This window comes from Scyliorhinus canicula, chromosome 1, assembly GCF_902713615.1.
Source record: "Scyliorhinus canicula chromosome 1, sScyCan1.1, whole genome shotgun sequence".
NCBI lineage: Eukaryota > Metazoa > Chordata > Chondrichthyes > Carcharhiniformes > Scyliorhinidae > Scyliorhinus > Scyliorhinus canicula.
In genome coordinates this window covers 6200262-6213112 of record NC_052146.1, presented here as the reverse complement: position 1 = coordinate 6213112, position 12851 = coordinate 6200262, and the positions used below count along the sequence as shown (strand labels likewise).

Sequence of the window (12851 nt, the reverse complement as noted above, 5' to 3'; positions counted from 1 at the left end):
ATGCTAGCCTTCATTGCGAGAGGATTAGAGTACAGGGGATGTTGCAAAACAGGGTCTTGGTGAGGCCACACCTGGAATAACGTGTGCAATTTTGGTCTCCTTATCTGAAGATGTTCTAGCTATAGAGGGAGCGCAGCGAAGGTTTACCAGACTGATTCCTGGGGTGGCTGGATTGACGTATGTGGAGTGATTGAATCGGTTACGATTGTATTCATTGGAGTTCAGAAGAATGGAGGGTGGATCTCATAGAACCTATAAAATTCAAACAGGGCTGGACAGGGTGGATTCAGGAAGGGTGTTCCCGATGGTGGTGTGTCCAGAAGCAGGAGTCACAGTCTGAGGATATGGAGTGGAGCGTTTAGGACAGTGATTAGGAGCCTGTGGAATTTGTTACCAGAGGAAGTAGTTGAGTCCAAAACATTGTATGTTTCAAGAAGCAGTTAGATATAGCACTTAGGACGAAGGGGATCAAAGGATAGATGGGGAAAGGCAGGACTAGGCTATTGAGTTGGTGACCTGCCATGATCATAATGAATGGCGGAACGGGCTTGAAGGGCCCAATGGCCTCCTCATGCTCCTATTTTTTCTATGTTTCTATATTCCTTTAATCTCCTCCAGACCTAAAAAAACTCTCTTAAGAACCCATTCTCCAAACTCTGGCCCCTGGTACATTCAACACCTTCTTCATCACATCAATAGCAATCATGGCTTGATTTGTCTAGCTCCCAGGCTCTGGAAATCATGCCACTCTCTCTCCTGATTTTCGATGCTGCTTAAAATCTACTTCTTTGACCAAGCATTTAGTCATCTGTTCTAATGTTTCTTGTCGCTCAGTGTCAACTTTTGTCTCATTCATTTTTCTATAAATTCCTAGTTAGGCCTCACTCGACTCAAATATGCTGGGCAGCACACTTCAGGAAAGATGCAAAGGCCTTTGAACGGGTACAGAACAGATTGTCCAGGATGTTACCAGTTATGAGAAAATGTTGGAAAAGTTAGGACTATTCATCTTGGAACTGTGAAGGTCAAGAGGTGACCCAATAAGGCGGCACGGCAGCACAGTGGTTAGCACTGTTACTTCCCAGCACCAGAGACCCCAGTTCGATTCCCAGCTTGGGTCATTGTCTATGCGGAGTCTGCACATTCTCCCCTGACTGCGTGGGTTTCCTCCAACAAGTCCCGAAAGACGTGCTTGTTAGGTGAATTGGACATTCTGAATTCTGCCTCAGTGTACCCGAACAGGCGCCAGAGTGTGGCGACTAGGGGATTTTCACAGTAACTTAGTTGCAGTGTTAATGTAAGCCCACTTGTGACACTTAATAAAGCTTTTTTCCAAGATGATGAAAGGTTTTGGTAGAATTATGTAGAAACGACAGCACAGAAACAGGCCATTCGGCCTAACTAGTCTCTGCCAGTGTGAAGATCTACACAAGTCTCCTTCCACCCTATTTCACCAAACTCTTATCAGCATACACTTCTAATGAGCTGGGTTAAAAAGAAAAGAGGGATTGAGAAGGTGAATCCAGAACCAAACAAAAGGGTCATAAGGAATCTTTTGAAGGTGGGACAGAGTGATTGACAAAATGGGTCACCAGTGGTGTGGTAATAAGGTGTAGTCTCGTGTTGGTCCAGTGGAGAGAGCACAAAGTCTGGAGATGATTTTGGTCTGAAAAAGCGAGCCTGTGGAAAGATCTGAAGGAAAGGAATCTTGAAGTAAAGCCAACTGAGCATGATGACCCAGGAAAGAGCATGTAAAAAAGTGTCATTTTTTAAAAATGACTATTTTTTCCAGTATTTATTATCATGATATTAATATTGCATAATAGGGCCTGGCTGTCCAACAGTGAAGTGATAATTTGATGACTATACTGCCAAGAGTTTTTACTGTAATTTTAATTGTTAATGAAAGAATAATACACGAAATGAGAAAATACATTTGGACTTCAAGGCTTTTTGTCAAAACATTAATAAGCACAGTTTCTGTAAACCTCCTTCATCTCCTGTGGAACACTTCCCTTTTTCCACATTAACTCATGCAATAACAACAAAACCTTTAATACAACAACCACCATTAGTTACCCTAGACGCATTTTTTTAAACTCACATTTTCATAGAATCATAGAATTTACAGTGCAGAAGGAGGCCATTCGGCCCATTGAGTCCGCACCAGCCCTTGGAAAGAGCACCCTACCTAAGCCCACACTTTCCACCCTATCCGTGTAACCACACCTGACCTTCCTGGACGCTAAGGGCAATTTAGCATGGCCAATCCACCTAACCCCCACATCTTTGGATTGTGGGAGGAAACCGGAGCACCCGGAGGAAACCGACGCAGACACGGGGAGAAAGTGCAAACTCTGCACAGTGACCCAAGCAGAGAATTAAACCTGGGTTCTTGGAGCTGTGAAGCAACCGTGCTAATCACTGTGCTAGCATGCCCCCCCCCCCCCCCCCATTGAATTCTCATTGAATTCATAAATATTTGCATTTTTCCCCCGGGGTTACATTATATATTGCACCGTTGTGAATTGCCTGGAAGCTTGGGGTGCCTATAGTTCCCCGTTGCTTTCTCCAAAGCAACAACAGCTTGGCCAATCAGAGTCGCCTTGCAAACCAATGAGCACCTTTTCCTGCTGCAGTATAAATTGTTTTAACTGTTAGAAATTTGTCATCCTTATATTTGTCCTGATGAGTGTAAGAGGAAAAGCTTCAGCAACATCAGCAAGTTGTGTGCTACCAAGCGACTGTTAAAGACAGTGGCTGAGTTACGAGGCATTACAGGTTGCATTTCACAGTATTTGCATACAGTCAGGGTTTTACAGAGGCTCAAAAAATGAATTTGTGCAGCTTTTTAAAGGTTGGTGGGGTCATGGGGGCCTTTCCTTAGTCCTAGCTAAATTTGGTACCGGGATGAGGGGGTTGTCCTATGACGAGAGGCTGAGCAAATTGTGCTTATTTTCCCTGGACTTTAGAAGAGTGAGGCGATCTCACTGAAACCAACAAAATTCTGAAGGAGTTTGATAGGGTGGATACAGAGATTGTTTCCGAAGGTTAGGGAATCTAAAACACAGGGGCAGAGTCTCAGGATAAGAGGCCGAGCATTCAGGGCTGGGATGAGGAGAATTTCCTTCACACAAAGGGTTGTGAATCTTTGGAAGTCTCTGCCCCGGCAGGCTGTGGGTGCTCCATCGTTGAATATGTTTAAGGTTGGGACAGGCAGGGTTTTTGGCCTCCCAGGGAATCACGGGATATCAGAAAGAGGCAGGAGCTGCAGCCCAACGCAAGAGTAGGACACAAGGAAGTACAGAGGACCAAAGGGACCTTGGGGTGGATGTCCTGAAGGCAGAGGACAGATAGATAAGGTGGGTAAGGCATATGGGATACTTGCCTTTATTAGCGGAGGCATAGACTATAAAAGCAGGGAGGTTATGATGGAGCTGCATAAAACGCTCGCCAGGCCACAGCTAGAGCACTGTGTTCAGTTGTGGTCACCACACTATAAGAAAGATGCGATTGCATGAATGAGGGTGCAGAGGAGATTCACCAGGATGCTGAGCTTCAGACATGGATAGGGACTGGTTATGCTGGGTTGTTCCCCTGAGAGCAAAGAAGGCCGAGGGGGAACCTGATTGAAGTGTACAAAATTTCGAAGAACATAGATAGGAGCCTTTCCCCTTCGTAGAGGAGTCAATACCAAAGGGCATAGATTTACAGTAAGGGACAGGAGATTTAGCGGGGATTTGAGGGGAAACCTTTTCACCCAGAGGATGGTGGGAATCTGGAACTCACTGCCTGGAAGCGTGATAGAAGTGGGAACCCTCATAACATTTAAGAAGCATTTAAACGAGCACATGAAATGTCCTAGCATACAAAACTACTGACCAAGTGCTGGAAAATGAAATTAGAAATGAAATGAAAATCGCTTATTGTCACGAGTAGGCTTCAATGAAGTTACTGTGAAAAGCCCCTAGTCGCCACATTCCGGCGCCAGTTCGGGGAGGCTGTTACGGGAAACGAATCGTGTTGCTGGCCTGCCTTGGTCTACTTTAAAAGCCAGCGATTTATTCCAGTGTGCTAAACCAGCCCCTGGTTTACCACTGTTCCTATTTGTATTCCAGTAGGACTGGAAGAATTATTGTACACGCCACTAACCCAAGAATAGCAGAAATTCAAAACAAAATTACTCACTGGACTGTGTTAATGGCCGTGCCTTAGACCAGGGGTGGGCAAACTTTTCCGTGCAAGGGCCACATTCAGAAATTCACAATTTTAAAGGGCCGCATAGTATATTAATTAATAGTTCCGGTTGTAACCAATTAGCGTGCGGCATATACCTCAGCGCTTCCCCCAGCGGCATCCTGCCTTTAGTCCTCTTTTTCTCTACTTCTCAAAAATGGCGCTTCACCCGGTTATGATTCTGGGCGCCTCATATAGAACATAGAACAGTACAGCACAGAACAGGCCCTTCGGCCCTCGATGTTGTGCCGAGCCATGATCACCCTACTCAAACCCACATATCCTCCCTATACCCGTAACCCAACAACCCCCCCCACCCTTAAACCTACTTTTTAGGACACTACGGGCAATTTAGCATGGCCAATCCACCTAACCCGCACATCTTTGGACTGTGGGAGGAAACCAGAGCACCCGGAGGAAACCCACGCACACACGGGGAGGACGTGCAGACTCCGCACAGACAGTGACCCAGCCGGGAATCGAACCTGGGACCCTGGAGCCGTGAAGCATTTATGCTAACCACCATGCTACCGTGCTGCCCGTGCTAGAACAGTACAGCACAGAACAGGCCCTTCAGCCCTCGATGTTGTGCCGAGCAATGATCACCCTACTCAAGTCAACGTATCCACCCTATACCAGTAACCCAAAAAATAAAAATAAAATTTATTTTTAAATTTAAAAAAAAAAAATTTTTTTTTTTTTTATGACTTGATCTTGGTGGGCCGCATAAAGACCTTTGGCGGGCCGTAGTTTGCCCACCCCTGCCTTAGACTTTAAGCTAAGTATATGCATTAACAAATACATTTCATGTTAAAGAATTCAAAGCTATCTATAATAGAAATGCACAGAAACAGGGGAGTGGTCATTCATAGATTTAACTTGGCAAAAATTTAATTTGCTTTTTGGATTTGCAATTTCATCTGATCTTGCAAACTTCAAATTCTTCAGTTATTGTTTGCCATAGGCAAGACAAAAACCCTCTTTTTTTTCATTTACATATATTGCACACACGTAGCAGTAAGCAAAAACTGAACAATTTGAAAGGAAACACACTAAAAAGATTTTTAAAGTCTGCTCAAAACTTTTGAAGAAGGAGTTGCACTGCTTTCATCCCACCCACCGACATTTGCGGCAACTGCGATGATGATTGCATCCTCATGGAGAAAAATGCCATCATTAAAAATAATCTTGTGGATATTGGTCGCTTTACCCTGCCTGTTAAAGAGTGTCAATTAATCTAACGTTTATGTCCATTTACATCTGGTTCTTCAGGAAGGAGATATTGGCCTTTAGGGGAGAGGGGTGTGATGGTAATGTCACTGAACTAGTAATCCAGAGGCTAATCACGGCACCGAGGCTCTAGGTCACTGTCCGTGTGGAGTTTGCACATTCTCCCCGTGTTTGCGTGGGTCTCACCCCCACAACCCAAAGATGTGCAGGGTAGGTGGATTGGCCACGCTAAATTGCCCCTTAATTGGAAAAAATGAATTGGGTACACTAAATTTTTTTTTAAACTAATGCCCTTCAGGGAAAGAAATCTGCCGTCCTTTCCCGGTCTGGCCCACATGTAACTCCAGACCCAAAGCAATGAGGTTGACTGTCAACTGCCCTCTGAAAAGGCCTGGCAAACACTCAGTTGAAGCGTAGTTAGGGATGGGAAAGCATCCTGACCCAGCCAGCGAAGCTCAAATCCCATCAAAGAAAAAAATACCAGGGGTTAAATCATCAAGACAGGCTCATGTTCCCCTGAATACAAGAGGCTGAAGGGTTCGAGAGGGGCCATACAGAAAAACTATTTATCCAGTGTGAGAATCACAAACTCAGGAACGTAAAGGAAGTTAGTCCATTGCGGAGTAAAGTCAGGAAGACTTCCTTACACACAAGGTGTAGTGCAAATTTGCAACTTTTGCCAGAGTTCAACCGGAACATTCAAGACAAAGGCTGATAAGATTTTTGCTAGTTAAGGGTACTGAGAGATGTGGATCAAATGCAGATAAATGGAGCCGAGGTACAGATGAGACATGATCGAGAAGGCAAATGCCCACAAGTCGTCAAGCGCATGGGTGAAACAAAAACAGTGATGACAAACTTAACTTGTTATTGCTACTTCCTATTGAAGGCAGAATTCTAAAAATTCACAGCACCACCCACTCGAGGGTGAAGATGCAAAATCTAGCTCACAGCATTATAAGCTTGAATTAGATACCGGAATTACTTTTTTATAAAATGAATTTAGAGTACCCAATTCTTTTAAAAAAAAACAATTATAGGACAATTTAGCACGGCCAACCCACCTACCCTGCACATCTTCAGATTGGGAGGGTAGGTGAGACCTATGCAGACACGGGGAGAATGTGTAAACTGCACAGAGACAGTGACCAGGGACTGGGATAGAACACAGGTCCTCGGCGCCATGAGGCAGCAGTGTGTGCCACTGTGCCACCTTTCGTGCCAGTCCTTACGAAGTTTGCAGCGGTCAGCTGGACAAAATGAAAACCGCTTCAGTCAAGCTGTCAAACCAAAGTACACTTGGTCAAACTAAAACCCACCAGTTGCTCTACTCTCGTTAGCTACGTTACATCGCACATAAGATACTTCAGTGCAGCACCACACATGAAATGCAGTGTTCAGTTCTAGTCACCTATTATAAGAAGGGTATTGTTAAACTAGAAAGAGTGCAGAAGAGATTTACGAGGATGCTACCAGGACTTGATGGTTTGAGTTATAAGGAGAGGCTGGGACTTTTTTCCCTGGAGCGTAGAAAGCTTAGGGGTGATTTTATAGAGGTCATAAAATAAAATAATGAGGGGCATAGATAATGTAGTCAACATCTTTTCCCAAAGGTAGAGAAGTCTAGAACTAGAGGGCACAGGTTTACGGTGAGAGTGGAGAAATGCAAAAGAGACCAGAGGGGAACTTTTTTCACAGAGAGGGTGGTGGTAAGCGCCTGGAACGAGCTGCCAGAGGCAGTGCTAATAATAATAATAACAACCTTTCATTGTCACAAGTATGAAGTTACTGTGAAAAGCCCCTAGTCGCCACATTACGGCACCTGTTCAGGTAAGCTGGTACGGAATTGAACCCGGGGCTGGTTTAGCACAGGGCTAAAGAGCTGGCTTTGAAAGCAGACCAAGGCAGGCCAGCAGCATTCCCGTACCAGCCTCCCCAAACAGGCGCCGGAATGTGGCGACTAGGGGCTTTTCACAGTAGCTTAATTTGAAGACTACTTGTGACGACAAGCAATTTTAATTTAATTTCACGCTGCACAAACCAGCTGTCTAGCCCATTGGTACAATTTTTTTCCTTTATAAAACAGTTAGACAGTTACATGGCCAGGGTGGGTAGAGGGATATGGGCCAAATGCGGGCAAGTGGGACTAGCTTAGTGATAGGAACGGGGCAGCATGAACAAGCTGGGCCGAAGGGCCTGTTTCCATGCTGTAAACATGTATGACAGCCAGATTTAAATTGCATTTGTTTTGCACTCATCACTTTTGCTGATATAAAATTGTTGCTGCAACATTAAAAATACTTTGCAGTGCAGCCAGTTATTGGTGTATGGAGTCTGGCTGGGATGTCTGAGCACTGAGCGCGCCCCCTCGCTTCACCTGGCCGCGGCGGCGCGCGCCCCCGCCCCGCGCTCCCGCCGGCCGCGCGCGGCCTCCCGCCCGCTCGCTCACCCGATCCTCTCTTCACAGCGACTGCGGGAGCCGCGCCTCCATCCGGCCCCGGCGCCTTCCTCCGCCGCCGACCACCGGCCGGGGGGGGGAGGGCTCCCCCTCCTCGCTCGCACGCGGCGATCTCCCACCTGCGCCGGGGAGGCCGAGGCCAAACGCTCGAGTGAAGCAGCGGGCGGGCGGGCAGGCAGGCGAGCGGAGACGCCGATCAGACTCCACAATCAAACATGGCGTCCCTTTCTCCGCCAGCCTCGCTCCCTGGCCGGAAGTCCTGCCCGCCACGTCGCCTACGTGCTGCCGTCACCCCACGCCCTGATTGACAGGCGGGCCGGCCAATCGGCGAATGGACGCCTCGAAGGTGGGCGGGACCTCGTAAGCCCGCCTCCCCCTTCACAGTTCTTAAAGGGACATCGCCCCCCCCCCCTCCCCCCCCTGTGCAATGCGCAAGGTGCGCTCTGCTCCACCAGCCTACTGGAAATTCCCTTTGGTGCTCTCTCCCACAAAGCATTGGGGAGATTTGGGAATCCTCCCCTTAAGCAAGAATGTCTCAGTGCTGGGCTCCTGAGAAACAATGTTTTATTGAGGAGCTGAAGGAAATTGGTAGATAAATGGTTTGCGGGGAAATTAATGCGATTGAAGGCGGACGGTAGCATTGTGGATAGCGCAATTGCTTCACAGCTCCAGGGTCCCAGGTTCGATTCCGGCTTAGGTCACTGTCTGTGCGGAGTCTGCACATCCTCCCCGTGTGTGCGTGGGTTTCCTCCGGGTGCTCCGGTTTCCTCCCGCAGTCCAAAGATGTGCAGGTTAGGTGGATTGGCCATGATAAATTGCCCACAGTGTCCAAAATTGCCCTTAGTGTTGGGTGGGGTTACTGGGTTATGGGGATAGGGTGGAGGTGTGGACCTTGGATAGGGTGCTCTTTCCAAGAGCCGGTGCAGACTCGATGGGCCGAATAGCCTCCTGCACTGTAAATTCTATGAAATCTCCAGGAGCCTGATCATCTTCAGCCCAGGGTACTTAAGAAAGCAGATCCATTGCTGCCCATTTTCCAAAATTCTTTGGACTCTGGAATGGTTCCGACAGAGTGGAGGGTAGCGAATGTAACCCCGCTATTCAAAAAGGGAGGTAGAGAGAAAACTGAACTATAGACCAATGAACCTAATGTCGGTAGTAGAGAAGTTGCTCAAGTCCATTATTATAACAATAATCTTTATTGTCACAAGGGGCTGGTTTAGCACACTGGGCTAAATCGCTGGCTTTTAAAGCAGACCGAGGCAGGCCAGCAGCACGGTTCAATTCCCGTACCAGCCTCCCCGAACAGGTGCCGGAATGGGCGACTAGCGGCTTTTCACAGTAACTTCATTGAAGCCTACTCGTGACAATAAGCGATTTTCATTTCATTTCATTTCAAGTAGGCTTACATTAACACTGCAATGAAGTTACTGTGAAAAGCTCCTAGTCACCATACTCCAGCACCTCTTTGGGTACACAGAGCGAGAATTCGGAATGTCCAAATTACCTAATATGTACTGCATGAGAAAGGCCAAGGTGGCTGCCATGGAGAATGCATCAGGGTACAATTGTCTCCCGTAACGTTTAATTCAAAAAAACGCACAATGCCTGGACATGTTCCTTTTGCCTGCAGAGGAGAGGTCCCTGCGTATGAATATATGTAATTTATAGGAAGTGAAAGTGATTCACATTGCGAGCCTGGCTGATAATCTTAAATGGGTTAGTGTGATTCGACACACACTCAGGATTGTTTGTCAAGTGCTGTCCAATCACATTTAATGTTAGACATTATGTTTTGAGTTTTGCGGACACAGTCTAGTTGATTATAATTAGTACTAGGCCGGCACGGTGGCGCAGTGATTAGCACTGCTGCCTGTGGCGCTGAGGTCCCAGGTTCGATCCCGGCTCTGGGTCTCTGTCCGTGTGGAGTTTGCACATTCTCCCCGTGTTTGCGTGGCTTTCACCCCCACAACCCAAAGATGTGCAGGGTAGGTGGATTTTCCACGCTAAATTGCCCCTTAATTGGAACAAAAATAATTGGGTGCTCTAAATTTATTTAAAAAAAGACAATATAACCAGTACTTTGCCTATTGGGAACAGCTGAAGGGAAGTACTGTTTGTATGCTCCGTGTTAGTAGTTAAAACATACAGCCTGTGAACTTGCACTGCCACTGAAAGCCATATGTCACATTACTCATTTGTGTGTCAGGCAGAATATCTTGGCTTAATGGCAGCATCCTGATCGTGGTAAACACCATTTGTGTTGCTACTGCATAGTAGCAGCGTGAGCCAGCTAGCTTGTGATATCTTTCCCATTCAGGGTAATCTGAAGTAGACTTAGGTCTAAAAATGTAGACCTTAGGCCTATTTGTGAGTGTGCGTAATACACAAAGACTGTACACAATTCCCTAGATTCCTGTTCATCTTCCAGTGCCTCCCGATCTTTATCCCACGGTCCTTCTTCAAAAGGACTGGCAAAATCATCATGAGCTTTTTCTGGGCGGGAAAATCCCCACGGGTGAAGAAGGCGATGCTTGAAAGGAGCCGCAGCGAGGGAGGGCTGGCTTTGCCGAGTCTGATCAACTACTACTGGGCGGCTAACATAGCCATGATAAGGAAGTGGATGGTGGGTACGGGGTCTATCTGGGAGTGAGTGAAGGTGGCTTCGTGCAGGGGCACCAGTTTGGCAGCCCTGGTCACGGCTCCCCTACCACTGTCGCCGGCCAGGTACTCCACCAGCCCGGTAGTGGGGGCGGCCCTGCGGATATGGGGCCAGTGGAGGAGGCATGTAGGGGAGGTGGGTCTGTCTGGGCTCCAATATGTGATAATCATCGATTCACCCCCGGGAACATGGATGGGGGGGTTTCGAACATAGCGGCGGGCGGGCGTGAGGAGGGTGGGCGATATGTTCCTGGAAGGGAGCTTTGCGAGTCTGAGGGGTTTGGAGGAGAAATTTGGTCTGGTAAGGGGAAATGACTTTAGGTACTTACAGATGCGGGACTTTGTCCGCAGACAGGTCCCATCCTTCCCACGCCTCCCGCCAATAGGGTTCCAGGACAGAATAGTCTCTAGGGGGGAAGGAGGAGAGGGTAGAGTCTCAGATATTTACAAGGTGCTAATGAAGGGGGAAGAGTCCCAGATGGAGGAACTGAAACTCAAATGGGAGGAGGAGTTTGGCGGGGAGATGGAGGACGGGCTGTGGGCAGAAGTCCTGAGTAGGGTAAACTCAACCGCAACATGTGTCAGGCTCGGCCTGATTCAATTTAAGGTCGTTCACCGGGCCCACATGATGGTAGCTCGGATGAGCAAATTCTTTGGGGTAGAGGATAAGTGAGCTAGATGCGGGGGAGGACCAGCGAACCACGTTCACATGTTTTGGGATTTGCGGGGGTCATATCCCAGGTGCTGAAAACAAGGGTGGTGATGAGTCCAGGAGTGGCAATTTTCGGGGTTTCGGAAGACCCGGGAGTGCAGGGGGAGAAAGAGGCCGATGTTTTTGCCTTTGCTTCCGTAGTAGCCTGGCGGCGAATACAGCTGGCATGGAGGGACTCAAAACCCCCGAAGACCGAGCTATGGCTTTCGGACATGTCAAGTTTTCTGGGTATGGAAAAAATTAAGTTCGCCTTGAGGGGATCTGTACTGGGGTTCGCCCAAAGGTGGCAACCATTCATCGACTTCTTCGCGGGAGAGTGAATGTCAGCAGGGAGGCGGGGGAGAGGGGGGAGATTAGAATAGAGTAGGAGGGATAAATATGCAGGCACTGTCTCTGGGAGAGGACTGGGTATGTGCATTATGGTTTGATTGAACTATTGGTTTTCCGTTGATGTTTGCATATTTCTGTTATCTGTAACTGTTTACAATGCCAAAAAATACCTCAATAAAATTGGTTGTTAAAAAAAAAGACATTACTCAACTCATCTGTGCTTGTAAAACTCAGGAATTAACGTATTACATTAGATGTGATTCCGTGATTGGACAGCACTACCGAACAATCCAGAGTGTGCTGAGAATTACACGAACAACCAATTTAAGATTATTAGGCGAGCTCACATTCACTTACTCGAAGCTACATTCATTCTGTCCTGATGAGTGCAAGACCAAAAGCTTCAACAGCGTGTATCTTTTTTCATAAAGACAGGATCAATTGATTAGTACAAAACATAGAGCCAAATTATTAATTCATCATATAATTACAATCAGTATTCAATTAATGAATACCATTATATCTTTCCATAGATGACAAGACAAGCATTTCCCATCCCTAATTTCCCTTGAACTGAGTGGCTTGCTGGGTTATTTTCAGAGTGCAGTTGAGTGTGAACCACATAACTGTGGATCTGGTCTCATCCAATTTAAGGTGCTGCACCGGGCCCACATGTCCGGGACTAGGATGAGTAGGTTCTTTGGGGGTGAGGATAGGTGCACCAGATGTTCGGGGAGTCCTGCGAACCACGCCCATATGTTCTGGGCATGCACAGCACTGGAAGAATTCTGGGAGGGGGTGGCGGGGACGGTGTCGAGGGTGGTTGGATCCAGGGTCAAACCAGGGTGGGGACTCGCGATTTTTGGAGTTGCGGTAGAGCCGGGAGTGCAGGAGGCAACAGAGGCCGGTGTCCTGGCCTTTGCGTCCCTCGTAGCCCGTCGAAGGATTCTGCTACAGTGGAAGGATGCAAGGCCCCCAAGTGTGGAGACCTGGATCAGTGACATGGCGGGATTTATAAAACTGGAAAGGGTCAAATTTGCCCTGAGAGGATCAATACAAGGGTTCTATAAACGATTGCAGCCTTTTCTGGACTTCCTGGCTCAGAGATAGGTAACTGGGTCAATAGCAGCAGCAACCGGGGGGGGGGGGGGGGGGGGGGGGGGGGGAGTGGGGGGTGGGGGAGGGTGTTCCTTATTGTAGTGTCTATTCTGTAACTTTATATTG

General features: G+C 47.5%; 1 protein-coding gene across 12 annotated transcripts in view; it reads right to left on the bottom strand.

Annotated features, from left to right (window-relative positions):
* The window catches only part of ep400 (E1A binding protein p400), a 197429-nt gene extending 189258 nt beyond the window's left edge, over positions 1–8171 (bottom strand). For all 12 annotated transcript variants that reach the window (XM_038803932.1, XM_038804131.1, XM_038804405.1 and 9 more), the window contains exon 1: positions 7916–8171. The gene's annotated coding sequence lies outside the window, so the exon portion shown is untranslated. The remainder of the gene's footprint in view (positions 1–7915) is intronic.
* Positions 8172–12851: the final 4680 nt, after the last annotated feature.